A 14031-nucleotide genomic window follows, 5' to 3' on the forward strand; every position below is an offset into this window, starting at 1 on the left:
AAGGAAGGGAAAGGGAAAAGAAAATGATGAAATGGATATATGATCAACTTTACTCTCTCTCTCTCTCTCTCTCTCTCTCTCTCTCTCTCTCTCTCTCTCTCTCTCTCTCTCTCTCTCTCTCTCTCTCTCTCTCTCTCTCTCTTCGTATCAGGCGCATCCTAACTTCTAAACGAGGAATACTTTGCTCAGGATCGATGATGCTGTTATTACTTGTTGACGTATTGGCCTTGTGATATGGAGGCGGTGAAAAGGAGGAGGAGGAGGAGGAGGAGGAGGAGGAGGAGGAGGAGCAGCAGCAGCAAGAGGGATTAAGGAAAAAGGAGTGAAATATATGTTATTGGAGTTGCCGAAAGTAGCAGTAGTAGTAGTGGTGGTGGTGGTGATGGTAATAGTAGTAGTGGTTCATTTTGGTCTTTGTTGTAGTAATGGTAAGAGGAGGAAAAGGAGGAGGAGGAGGAGAAAGAGAAAGAGAAGAATAAGAATGAGGATAACAAGGATAAGGAAGAGAAGAAGAAGAAGAAGGAAGAAAAAGGCATTTGAAAATACACTTATTCCAGGAAATTAAATAAAAAAACATACCAAGAAGAAGAAGATAAAAAAATAATAACACGAGAAAGAGAAACATGAAGTACTCGTAGAAAGAGTTATAGATTTATTGGCAGGCATGTTAACGCAAATAAACCAGCAGGAAGGTCCATCTCTAGCCACCCCTTGAAGAAGAAGAAAAAAAAAAAAAGAGGAAGATTTTAAAGATGAAGCTGGAATATGAATTGTGAGAGGAGAAATGGATGTGTGGGTGGGTACTGATTAAAAATAGGTTGAGGGAAGAGGTGATTACTTGTAAGGATGATATTTTGGTGTACATTTGTAAGATAAATCAAGAAAAAGCGTGATATTTTTTTTTTCTTTCGTGCATCTGTTTACTAAATGTTGGTGTGACGGTTTTAATGAGGTGTGTAGGTGACTTGTTGTGACTTGTTGTGACTAGTTGTAACTCGCTGAAGGAATAACTGATGAAGAAGGAGCGATATTTAGTCAGACGTGTTAAAAGTATGGAGAGAGAGAGAGAGAGAGAGAGAGAGAGAGAGAGAGAGAGAGAGAGAGAGAGAGAGAGAGAGAGAGAGAGAGAGAGAGAGACTAACCCAATTGTTCTTTCCTTTTAGGTGTTGAGACCGCGGTGAAACTGAAAAAAAAGTAAAAAAAGTGAAAAAAATGGAAAACAGTGGATCATAATTGTAGAAAAACCTTAAAAAAAACTGTGATTACATAGAACAGAAAAACAATTACAAATAAAAAAACACTCGTCACATCTCGTCGTCATCGCCTTCGTCAGGAGGAGAGCACCACTTCGAGAAGGTGAGTGTTCCTGAATTAAGTTACTATAAATATTCTCTCTCTTTTTGCGTCATATTCTTGTTTACTGCTGCGTTTTTTCTTATCTCTGGGGAAGGGAGGCTTGATACTGTTCAGGAGTGCGTAGGGAACAGGAAGGGTGAGATGGTGAGAGGGGAGGGAGAGAGGGAAGGGAAAGTGGAGGGAGTGTGGTGTGGTGGGTGGCAAGGAAAAGTGGTGAGAGTTTTGGTAAAGGGGAAATATTCTCTCTCTCTCTCTCTCTCTCTCTCTCTCTCTCTCTCTCTCTCTCTCTCTCTCTCTCTCTCTCTCTCTCTCTCTCTCTCTCTGGCCCAAAATCTTATCTCCCCTCAGCAGGACTTGTAAACTTCTATAACTTTTCTAAATCAAGTTGCGCGTCACATATATACACATCCATATCTACTACACTGATAGTCGTAAGTATTCCATTCATGTTGGATTTGTAATGCTGTGTCCCATCTCTTCTCGAAGGAAACTCACCCCTATAGAATTGTGGTCAGTGTTGTCAAGTGTTACCAAGTGTTTCATCCCTTACCTAAGTGTTTCAGCATCTTACTCTGACTCTATTTTAACAGGCTGTGATTGAGTGATTGAGGGATTTTTGAGTGTTCTCGTAATGCTTAAGTTTTATAAGGATTATCATTATTACTTTGAGAAAACAAACTATGCTAACCGTATTAATAATCTCTGGGGTCTTTGAAAAATGATCTCCTTGAAAGTCCAGTGTGTTTAAGAATAGCGGGAATGACTGGGGTTTTTAGGGACTTTGTGTAATGCAGAAGTTTTGCAAGGATTCCTCATTATTACTTAGGAAGAAGAAAAAAAAAACATGCTAACCTTTTTTTTTTTTTATATAATCCTAGTGGTCTGAAAAAAAATTATCCCAATGAAAATCCAAAGTGTTTAAGAATAGTAGGAGTGATTGTGATTTTTTTTAGTGTTTTCGTAATGCTATAAACCTTACAAGGATTCCGCATCATCAATTAAAAAGAAAAAAAAACATGATGGCCTTTTAACGCGGCTCTGATGAAAGTTCAAAGTGTTTCCAAGAATAGTTGTAGTGATCTGTTTATCACTCTTTTTGTGAAGGTGGTAGCTTTATCAAGATTCTACATCCTTATTTAGTGCATCTTTCACGCTGTCTCTCATTTCTTTGGTGTTTGAAGGTAGTTTTAATGAACGCCCAGTGTTTGAGATTAGTGGGAATGATTTTTCGTGGTAGATATACGAGGGTTCTGCATCATTATTAGGAAAAGGAAGACATGGCAGCCTTATGAATTATCCCAACGGCCTTTGAAAGTGGTCCTGATGATTGCCCAAAGATTTTAAGCTATTCATTAGGGGGGACATCAGTTTCATTTCTTTACAGCTACCTTCAGAGAGTTTTATGAAGTTAAGGATGATATATTCCGAAATCAAGGAGTTATAATGTCATTTCTGCGTATCCTTTTATATAATTACTGTATTCTGAATAGACACTGATGATTTTCTCAAGTTGGGAAAGTATATGTATGAATGTAGTGGTGAATGAATGAATGTATGTTACCTTTTTTTTTTTTTTTTGCATTGAAAGAGACAACGGATTTCCTCTTCCTCGTCTTATGTAATCTCTCTCTCTCTCTCTCTCTCTCTCTCTCTCTCTCTCTCTCTCTCTCTCTCTCTCTCTCTCTCTCTCTCTCTCTCTCTCTCTCTCTCTCTCTCTCTCTCTCTCTCTCTCTCTCTCTCCCTCTCACATCTTCCTCTAGTCTCCCTGCCACTCTAATCCCTTTGCCTCCTAAATTTCGGCATGAATATTTCGTCTTTTGGTGAGGAAAATTCTGTAATATTTTGTTGGTTCCCCAGACGTGTAGGCATTGCTGGAATAGAGGCAGTCGATTCCCTCACAGGTTCTGGTTCTGCTGCTCTTCCCCTTTACTGTTTGTTTGGCCTATTTATGTTTTAGCTCTTTCTCTGCTAAACATTTTTCCTTGTGACTTTTACTTTTTAGATTATTATTGTTGTTGTTATCTTTTTGATAGTTTTGTAGGTTAAAAGTGAAAATAAATATGCATTACTTCTTATTCTTTCTGTCTCTGTTTTTGTCTTGTTTTGTCTGTGTATGTGTATCTGTCTACCTATCCGTCTGTATGTTTCTCTACGAGTATGTGTTTCTGCCTGACTGTTTCTCTGCTTGTTTCTCTTTGTCTGTGTGTGTGCTTGTGTATTTCTCTCTCTCTCTCTCTCTCTCTCTCTCTCTCTCTCTCTCTCTCTCTCTCTCTCTCTCTCTCTCTCTCTCTCTCTCTCTCTCTCTCTCTCTCTCTCTCTCTCTCTCTCTCTCTCTCTCTCTCTCTCTCTCTCTCTCTCTCTCTCTCTCTCTCTCTCTCTCTCTCTCTCTCAGGATGTCAAACAAAACACAACCTTAGTAGTGAAAGGATTAAAGTGCTTTCCATTTTCTCTCACACCTCCTTTACAAACACTGACAGTTTTCTTTAGGACTCTGAAATCAACGAGAAGCGCCACTCTTGCTATGAATTCCTCACTCTCGCAGATGAACAAAACCCATTTCAGTCAAGAGAGGGAAGCATTTTGGCAAGGATCTATCAAAGACTCATTTCTCTCACTCCCCTCACTTCCTAGTAATGTAGTGAATCATGACCCTCCTCCACCTTGCTCACACTGCCACTGTCCATTAAACCCCCTGCTTCCTGATTACCACGACACGTTAACACAGGTACTACATCCCCCTCACACGAATCTTTTATGCTGTCCATGTCTGTTAAGTCCCCCGTTTCTTGGTTGTCCTGAAACATTAACGCAATACTTTTCTCCCTCACATGATTGTCTGTCCGTTGTCTCCTGCTTCTTGATCGTTCTGAGACATAACGTAGGATATTGCTTTCCCCTTGCACGAGTCTTAACGCTGTCACTGTGTTTTAAGTCCATTGTTTCCTGATTATCCCAAAACATTAACGCAATACTTTTCTCCCTCACATGGTTGTCTGTCCGTTAAGTGTCCTGCTTCTTGATCTTCCTGAGGCATAAGACAGGGTACTACTTCTTCCTCTCAAGATTTTTACTGTCGCTATGTATTACGCTGGATTAGACTGGAACGTAAAGGGTACTTCTCCTCCCTCACATGATTCCCTGTCCATTAAGTCCCCTGCTTCTTGATTGGCTTGTGGTATAACTAGAGGATACTTTGTACATCTCCCTTGCATAAGTCTTTTATCTTGTCACTGTGTATTGAGTTCCTTGTTTCTTTGTTGTCATGATGGATTAATAAGAATACAAGAACATAAGAAATAAGGGAAGCTGCAAGAAGCCATCAGTCCTACACGTGGCAGTCCCTGTATCAAATATACCTACCTGTTTCCACCTGGATTAATAAGAACATAAGAAATAAGGGAAGCTGCAAGAAGCCATCAGTCCTACACGTGGCAGTTCTTGTATGAAATATACCTACCTATTTTCACCTATCATCCCCATCTATAAATCTGTCTAATCTTCTCTTAAAGCTCTCTGATGACGCAGCATTAACAAATTGATTACTGAGTCCGTTTCATCTACCACTATTTGAGAACCAATTAATACAGGGCAATTTCTTCTCCCTGTTAATTCTTTCACTGCCATAGTCGTCACTGTTAACACTGAGATCACCGTAATGAATTGTTTGGAGGGACATATAGAAAAAAGAATAGAATATGAAGTTAATCTAATCTTTGCTAAGCTGCTGAAGTACATATTGAAGAGAAAGTAGTAAAAAAAAAAAAGTATTTAAAAGACTGTAGATGATAATGGAAAAGATTGACAAGCAGTGAAAGGATTAAGTCTGAGAAACGATACAGGTTAACTTACTCCCCCCCCCCCACGAGTCTTTTACACTGTCCTGTTTCTTGACTGGCCTGGCACATTAACGCAGCTTACTTCTCCCTTCCTGTTCCTCTTAAGTCTCACACGCCCCCCTGTTTAGATGAGTTTCTTGGTGACTTTTACACTTTTGCCTAATTGAAACCCTTGCAATCAACTTAATGCACTTGTGAGTTAATGTCTCCTAAAGGTCTGGGTTTTCATAATTCATTGTTTCTTAAGGATATACACAGATTACTGGATTATGAATTTGTATCTTCATATCCAACGTTATGTCCTGCAGATTATTCAGTTAATCTGTATATTGGAACGTAACTGAAAGAGAGAGGAGGAATACTTGTTTGTTGTTGTTGTTGTTGTTGTTGTTGTTGTTGTTGTTGTTGTTGTTGTTGTTGTTGTTGTTGTTGTTGTTGTTGTTGTTGTTGTTGTTGTTGTTGTTGTTGTTGTTGTTGTTGTTGTTGTTGTTGTTGTTGTTGTTGTTGTTGTTGTTGTTGTTGTTGTTGTTGTTGTTGTTGTTGTTGTTGTTGTTGTTGTTGTTGTTGTTGTTGTTGTTGTTGTTGTTGTTGTTGTTGTTGTTGTTGTTGTTGTTGTTGTTGTTGTTGTTGTTGTTGTTGTTGTTGTTGTTGTTGTTGTTGTTGTTGTTGTTGTTGTTGTTGTTGTTGTTGTTGTTGTTGTTGTTGTTGTCGTCGTCGTCTTGTGCATACATAACATCTAGAGTGTATAAATTCCTGTTGTTGTTGTTGTTGTTGTCGTCGTCGTCTCGTGCATACATAACATCTAGAGTGTATAAATCTCTCTCTCTCTCTCTCTCTCTCTCTCTCTCTCTCTCTCTCTCTCTCTCTCTCTCTCTCTCTCTCTCTCTCTCTCTCTCTCTCTCTCTCTCTCTCTCTCTCTCTCTCTCTCTCTCTCTCTCTCCTGTGTGACGTGAACAGCGCGACACCACCAAGTCACCGGGGACAATACAGTATTTATAGTGCTTCCAGGTGTGGCGGGGAAAGACTTGACGCCAGACAGATGTTGCGTGCAGGTGTGGCGGGGAGGGACGTGCTGCCAGACAGGTGTGGCGTGCAGGTGTGCTGAATGTGAGGCAACACAATCACACCATTAATAGTGAGTGGGGGACACAGCAAACCCGTGAAAACCTGTGAAAAAAGTGGCAATTTGGTTCATGTATCACAGCTAATGTATTTTGAATAAATGTGAACATTGAGCCATTGCAGATTGGCGTTTTAATGAACGTGTCAGCTGGCTGCAGTTTTTTTTTTTTTTTGGCATTGGAAGCTTTTTATTCCAAGTTGTTAGTTTTATTTTTTTTTCACCACAATGAGTATCATTTAAATAAGAGTTAAATTGGAAAATGTTTCACAAATAAGTATTACATAATAGATATTGAAAGTAAACTGAAAAGACCGTGTAAGAACGGACGGTTTCCATTCCAACTTTTTTTTTCAGCGACGAATGCCATTTATAGACAAGTTAAAGTAAAAAAAATGTTTCACAATGAACGCTGTGTACATGCAAATATTGAAACGAACAACAGAGAAGAAGATATAAGAAGTGAAAAAAGCCTTTCAGCCATCGGGAATAGCAACTGTCACTTCACTTATTTCAGTGTCACAAGGGATCTTTTTATAATAAATTGATTTAATGTGATAACTTAATGTTCATATTCTTCAACACTCTCGTCTCATCACAACAATTTTAAAATATCACAGAAGTGGTGCGTTATGTTCTGATGTTTTGATGTTATGTATTTGCTGTTGACAGTTTGGAACTTGCTGAATTATAATAATTACCACTGCTGTCCTGAAAATACCTTTGCAAACATCAGTAACTTCTACAATCTATTGAAATTAGTCAAGAGAGAAAGCTAGAGTTTAAGAACTCGGGGCAATGCCGAGTGGACTGTTTGTAATCTTTCCTGGAGCCAGGCGTGAAAACCGGAGATGGCCCGGCACCAAAAATAATAAACACAGGCCCACGTACCCAGGGATGTGCAGCGGGATGCAGGCACCAAGATGTGTAGGGACAGCAGTGGCGAGTACCGCTGAATACAGTCAATTTTGTGTTTCAAGTAAATACCGCCTGTATGTATTATTGATGGTGATAAGTAATCCTAAAACAGACAGTATAAACGTTTTCGGACATGTTGACTCGTAGGTTGGCGGAGTGCGATGATGCAGCCTTCAGTCCCCGTGGCCGCGAGTGTTGTCACGGCGTGGTCCTGGCCAATGAAAGAAAATGGAATAAAAAGGCGAAAACGTCAATTGAGACTGGAAGGCTTGACGAGGATCTGGCTATTGTATTGCGACCAACTTGTAAAATAATCGCCGCGGCTAACAGGTTCGTGTTCATGATAGGCCAGTAACCAGACGTGTTCCCTTTGTGCTCCAACTCGTTTGCCAAAATGGATTCTTTCTTTCTCTATCACAAAATGAATAACCGTTATTATAGGTTAACCAGTGCCGTGCAACTTTAAGATGTAAAAAGTATGTTGTGCTTTTGTGTCACGCTTACTTAAATCGCCTGATGAAAAGTGTCAGGGAGGTCAAGTTCTGAGCAAGAATAATGGAGTGAGTGCACTGGCCAGGACGAGGGATTGCGGTTTTTCTGATTGCTTGCCGTGATTTCCCTGCCTGAGATTGCCTGCTGTAAGAACTCGAGAACATAAGATTAACTGCAGCAAATTAATTCACGTGGCAGTCCCTAAACAAAATATATGCTCATACTCACTTATTATCCCTATCAGTGAATTCATCTTATCCCTTTTGAAGATTTCAGTTGACTCGGAATTAAGAACTTGATTACTGAGTCTATTCCAGTCATCTGACACTGTACGTTACATTAAGATAAGTTAGGCTAGGATACGTTAGGTTAGGCTTGGTTGAATTAGATTAAGTTAGGTTAGAGTAAGTTAAGTTAGGTTAAAATTTGTTAGTTATAGTGTACAGTTAGGTTAAGATACGTAAGGTTAGATTAGATTAAGTTTGGTTAGGTTAGAGTAAGATAGGTTAAAATAGGTTAGTTATAGTGTACAATTAGATTAGAATATGTTAAGTTAAATTAAGTTAGGTTAAGTTAGAATGAATTAGGTTAGAATACTTTACGTCAACATAAGTTAGGGAATGTCGGATTACCTAAACCTCCAGAAACTTACCCTGAGGCATCCCGGAAATAGTTTAGTTGCCAGATCTTTCAATCCATATCGCGTAAAGGGGGAAGGAAGATACATTAAACCCCGAGGCACTGCTCGCACGAAGGGCCTCCAGTGCTGAGTCTATTAATACCACCATCAAAGCCGCGCCGCCAGCAGGAGGGGCGCGGCACATCAAACGCTCCGGGCAGTCCTCTTTCAGTCTCCTTGTCTTTTCCAGGGGCTCTTATTCATTGGAAAGACACGACCCCTCCTCGACTCTTCCTCTTCCTCTTCCTCTTCTACACACACACACACACACACAGACACACACACACACACACACACACACACACACACACACACACACACACACACACACACACACACACACACACGTACTTATTTCTCTTCCTTGTTCCTTCCCCATACATACATACATACATACATACATACATACTTACATACATACACACACGACATGGTGTTACGGTCATTCACTCCTTTGACCTCCTTCGTTCTCTTTTATTCTTTTTTTTTTTTGTCTTTGTTCTTTCTTGTTTGTTTATTTGCTTTCTTGCTTTTTTTATTCTTTCTTTCCTTTCTTCCATTCTTCTCTTCTTTTTCCTTCTTTCTTTCCCTCTTTCTTTCTTACTTCCTTGCTTTCTTCATGCCTTCCCTATTTCTTTCTTTCTTTCTTTCTCCTTTTCTTCCTTCTTTCCTTCCTTCCTTCTTCCTTCCTTCCCTCCTTTCCTTCCTTCCCTTTCTCCCATTCCTTCCCCCTTCCTCCATTTCCTTCCGCATCTGCCATCATAAAATGAGCAACAGTAAACATAAATTGTTGCCGAAACACACACACACACACACACACACACACACACACACACACACACACACACACACACACACACACACACACACACACACACACACACACACACACACACACACACACACACACACACACACACACACACACACACACACACACCATTTCAGGAACACTAGAGATTTATTGCGCCCGTGTATTCCAAGACCTAAGCAATTTTACACACACACACACACACACACACACACACACACACACACACACACACACACACACACACACACACACACACACACACACACACACACACACACACACGCGGTTATCAAGAGTGTTGCGGGTGTTGGCGTTTGGAAGTCACTCACCAGAATAACTCGCCTGATCCTCACGCGGTCTTTCTTTCGTTCCCGCTGAGTAAAGTTGTGTAGCCATAGAAAACGGGACGGGAGATGCGCAGTCTTTTCACTTTGTACTTTGGTTGTTAGTAATATTTATCCTTCGTCATTCATTATTGACGTACACTCTTTGAATATGGAAAGTGATAGTGAGGTTTTATGTTTTTCTTTTGTTATTTTTTTCTATGTTAATTGGTCACGAAATCTGGATGAAGTGCAGTGGGTTTTTTTTTTTTTTTATATGATTTTTTTTTCTTTTTTTAGTTCTTATGTTTATCTTATCTTCGTTCGTTTATCAGTCAGTTACATACAGTGTTTGTCCATGTGTGTTTTCCACCTTCATCTTAACTCTTCTTATTTTTCACTATTCGATAAACACAAGCTACGACAATTTATTTTTCAACCCGTACTTTTTCCCTTTACATTTACACCTTCAGGAGAGAGAGAGAGAGATGCAGTAGCGGGGACCTTCATGTTAACTCCCTCTCTATAAGCCGATAAACACACAACTCTACTTTCTTTTATTCAATCTATACTTTCCCCTTCTTACTTTTACCCATTCACCTTCAGGAGCATAATTCAGTATCCTTTGAGAGCCCGAGAGCCTGAGAGTGGTAATGGGGGCAGTGAAAGGAATGGGAACGGTGAGAGGTTGCAGTTATGGGTCCCTCTGCTCCTCTTTCTTCTTGCTTACGTGTAGTGGGTCGTGGCGTGAAGCAGAGGTGGCAGGTCCTCAGGGGTCTGCGCCGCCTCGTTTGGCCCCGCTGTCCTGGCGGCGAGGAGACGAACTTTGGCCAAACAAGGAGGAAAAAACGGCAAAATACATCAAGCAAACTTCCCTGAACGAGTGAGGCTTGTTAACTTCGGCGTGCTGTGTCTGTCCGTTTGTTTGGTGGACTTATTTCTCTCTCTCTCTCTCTCTCTCTCTCTCTCTCTCTCTCTCTCTCTCTCTCTCTCTCTCTCTCTCTCTCTCTCTCTCTCTCTCTCTCTTTCTAATGCGTTGTTAGGAGTTTCAAAGATTTTTTTTACAGTTAAGAAAGTTTGAGACGGTCTGTAATGCTCCATATCAGGTAGAGAGAGAGAGAGAGAGAGAGAGAGAGAGAGAGAGAGAGAGAGAGAGAGAGAGAGAGAGAGAGAGTCCTCCCTTGTGATCACTCGCTACCCAAATGGAGATAAGTTAATGTAATGAATTAATGCAACTCTCTCTCTCTCTCTCTCTCTCTCTCTCTCTCTCTCTCTCTCTCTCTCTCTCTCTCTCTCTCTCTCTCTCTCTCTCTCTCTCTCATTAAAGGAGTTGTTAAAAACTATCGGTAAAGTCTTTCCTCACGAATGTTGCAGTAGGTGATTAGGAAGAGAGAAAAAGACAAAGAAGAAAAGAAGAAGGACAAAGCTTTATCACACACGGCCACTAGAGAGAGAGAGAGAGAGAGAGAGAGAGAGAGAGAGAGAGAGAGAGAGAGAGAGAGAGAGAGAGAGAGAATAATATTTCATCGTCCAATAATTCTAACCACAATTAATCTTTGTCCTTTCTTTTTTTCTCCCTGGATTCAAAATTTAAAATAGCATTCATGTAATATTCCTTAGTCTATTCTCTCCTCCTCCTCCTCTTCTTCCTCTTCCCTCCTACCCTATTTCTCTTTCATTTCTCCTTATTTTTTTCCTTCATTCCAGCTCTCTACCTGTTCCTTTCCATCTCACCTTTTTCTCACCTATCATATCTGGCCTTGATAACACTCGCTTGTCAGTCTAACCTGTACTCTCGTTATTTCTGCCCTGACTCATTATCTTATTGTCAGGTCTATGTATACATCTAAACGTATGGGGAATGATCTACTTCTGTCATATTCTTTAATTATAAGGCACTGGATCATTCGAGTTGAAATAATGTGGTATCTTGCTGATAAACACTCGTCTTGGTAACGGTTAAGTAAATTTCCTCGCTCATTTTAAAACCAGACGAACGGAAAAAAAACGTGGATTAATTAGCGTGTGAAAGCATCAGTCACTGTTAACGTGGTTTCGTGTCCCTAGATGGTGAAATTTCTGTAACAGTAAAGGAGAAAGGATAGTTTGGTACATGGGGAGGAGCCTTGCACTATCCTATCTTTTTTTCTTTGCATAGTATAATCAAATAGGATTGCATTGTGGAAGATGAAAGGTTGTACAGTTCGTGGGGAGGAGCCTTCCGCTGTGCTATCTTATCGCTCTGCAAATATGATAACATTGTAGAAGATAAAGAGTTGTACAGCTATTGGGGAGGAGCCTTCTACTGTGCTATCCTATCCCTTTGTATCCATTCTGTAAAGTAAAAAATTAGAAGATAAAGGATAGGAGAGTTGATGGGGAGAAGCCTTACACTATGCTATCCCATCTGTTTATAGTATAATGTATTCAAATAGGACAGAAGGGACTTATAACAAGGGACTGTTGGTGTGTGTGTGTGTTATCACCTTGTTATCCTTTGTAATCCTTTGTAGTGCTCATCCCATCCTGTTTATCTCTCACTCATCCCATTCATCCATTCATTAATTCAGTCAGTCAGTCAGTTAGTTAGTTAGTCAGTCAATCAATGTGCCTATATGCATCTGATTGTGTTCCCTGCCCCGCTCTCTCTCTCTCTCTCTCTCTCTCTCTCTCTCTCTCTCTCTCTCTGGCCTTGGGTTTCACTCTGATTTACGGTGGCCTCTGTTTTTCCTGCTGGTTTTGCTTGCTGCGGTAAATACGTGACTCGCGGGGCGTTGACTGATGGTTCAAGGGACGGATGAGGCGGGGCGATGACCAGGGAGGAGGAGGAGGAGGAGGAGGAAGAGATATGGAAACAGCATTACTCCTTTTTTATTAGTAGTTGTATAGAAGAGAGAAAGTAGGAGGGAGGAGGAGGAGCAAAAAGAAGAGGAAGAGAAGTAGGAAGAGGAAAAGGAGGAACATTGTTAGGACAAGGAGGAGGAGGAGGAGGAGGAGGAGGAGCTGGTTTGGTCGTGTTTATAATATGTAGTAGTAGTAGTAGTAGTAGTAGTAGTAGTAGTAGTAGTAGTAGCAGTAGCAAGATGATTAAACTGTAATGGTGATAGTTGAAAAGCAGATTTCGTTTCTTTTCTCTCTCTCTCTCTCTCTCTCTCTCTCTCTCTCTCTCTCTCTCTCTCTCTCTCTCTCTCTCTCTCTCTCTCTCTCTCTCTCTCTCTCTCTCTCTCTCTCTCTCTCTCTCTCTCTCTCTCTCTCTCTCTCTCTCTCTCTCTCTCTCTCTCTCTCTCTCTCTCTCTCTCTCTCTCTCTCTCTCTCTCTCTCTCTCTCTCTCTCTCTCTCTCTCTCTCTCTCTCTCTCTCTCTCTCTCTCTTTACTGTGTTAATACAAGTGGCTTTATTTCATGCTTGCTTTTCTCTCTCTCCCCTTTTTCACCCTTTCCCCTCCCTTTGTTCTGCATTGTGAGAGTTTTATTCAATGTTTATATCGTGTTTTATGATTTACGCTGCTGAAACTACACGGATTGTGTGTGTGTGTGTGTGTGTGTGTGTGTGTGTGTGTGTGTGTGTGTGTGTGTGTGTGTGTGTGTGTGTGTGTGTGTGTGTATTTCTGTATCTTTTCTGTTGTATGACTTTTTGCTACTTGCTTGCTGTCTTTTTACTTGTCTGTCTGTCCGTCTGTCTGTCTGTCTGTCTGTCTGTCTGTTTGTTTGTTTGTTTGTCTATCTGTCTGTCTTTACGCCTGTATGTGTATCTATCCATTCACTCGCAAGCGTACAAACCAGTCCACCTGTGTATATTTATGTATGTTTGTATAATTTCCCATCGCATTACACACATCCGTCAATCTCATCTAATTATCATATTCTGTCCACCATCTTGGCTTCACCTGTCTAGACCTTCATTACGCGTCCAATGCCTGTGAGTCCGTGCTACCTACACACCTGGCCTTAATTATGTCCCGGTGACGCTTCATTAAGTCACAGGAACCGCGGCGCCAAGGGAAGCATTGTCTTGAGATTTTAGGATTTGGGGACGCAAGAGCAGTTTCATCACTTCACTTCGTCCCCTGGCGAGAGAGAGAGAGGGTGGGGATGGGATGAGGGAGGGAGGGGAGAGGAGTTATCTAAGGAAAGGTGGTCTGGCTTCTGGGAAATACAGTTATAGTAAAAGAAGAGAGAGAAGCTTGACTTGTACACTGGAAAAAAAAAAGAATTAAGGTGAGAAATCTGTTATGTAGGAAGTTATATAAATCTGTCGTAAGGTGTGGACGAGTGGGTACATTGTTCCGGATACGAATAAGGGAGTGTGTATGGAGGCTGGAAGGGAAGGAGGGATGGAAGTGTGGCTGAATGGAACGGGAATGAAGGAAGGAAAGGCTGAGATCGTAGAAGTGAATGGAAAGCCCTAAAGATGCAAATAGGAATGGTATGTAAAGGAGTGGAGGAAGAAAGAGTTGGGACAGTGAAAGGAATGGGTTAAAGGGAAGGTTTTTGA

General features: G+C 40.9%; 1 long non-coding RNA gene across 1 annotated transcript in view; it reads left to right on the plus strand.

Moving 5' to 3' along the window:
- The window catches only part of LOC135100335 (uncharacterized), a 65188-nt gene extending 63712 nt beyond the window's left edge, over positions 1-1476 (plus strand). The window contains exon 3 of the long non-coding RNA XR_010268615.1: positions 1164-1476. This is a non-coding gene — a long non-coding RNA (uncharacterized LOC135100335). The remainder of the gene's footprint in view (positions 1-1163) is intronic.
- Positions 1477-14031: the final 12555 nt, after the last annotated feature.

This window comes from Scylla paramamosain, chromosome 5 (genome assembly GCF_035594125.1).
Source record: "Scylla paramamosain isolate STU-SP2022 chromosome 5, ASM3559412v1, whole genome shotgun sequence".
Taxonomy (NCBI): domain Eukaryota; kingdom Metazoa; phylum Arthropoda; class Malacostraca; order Decapoda; family Portunidae; genus Scylla; species Scylla paramamosain.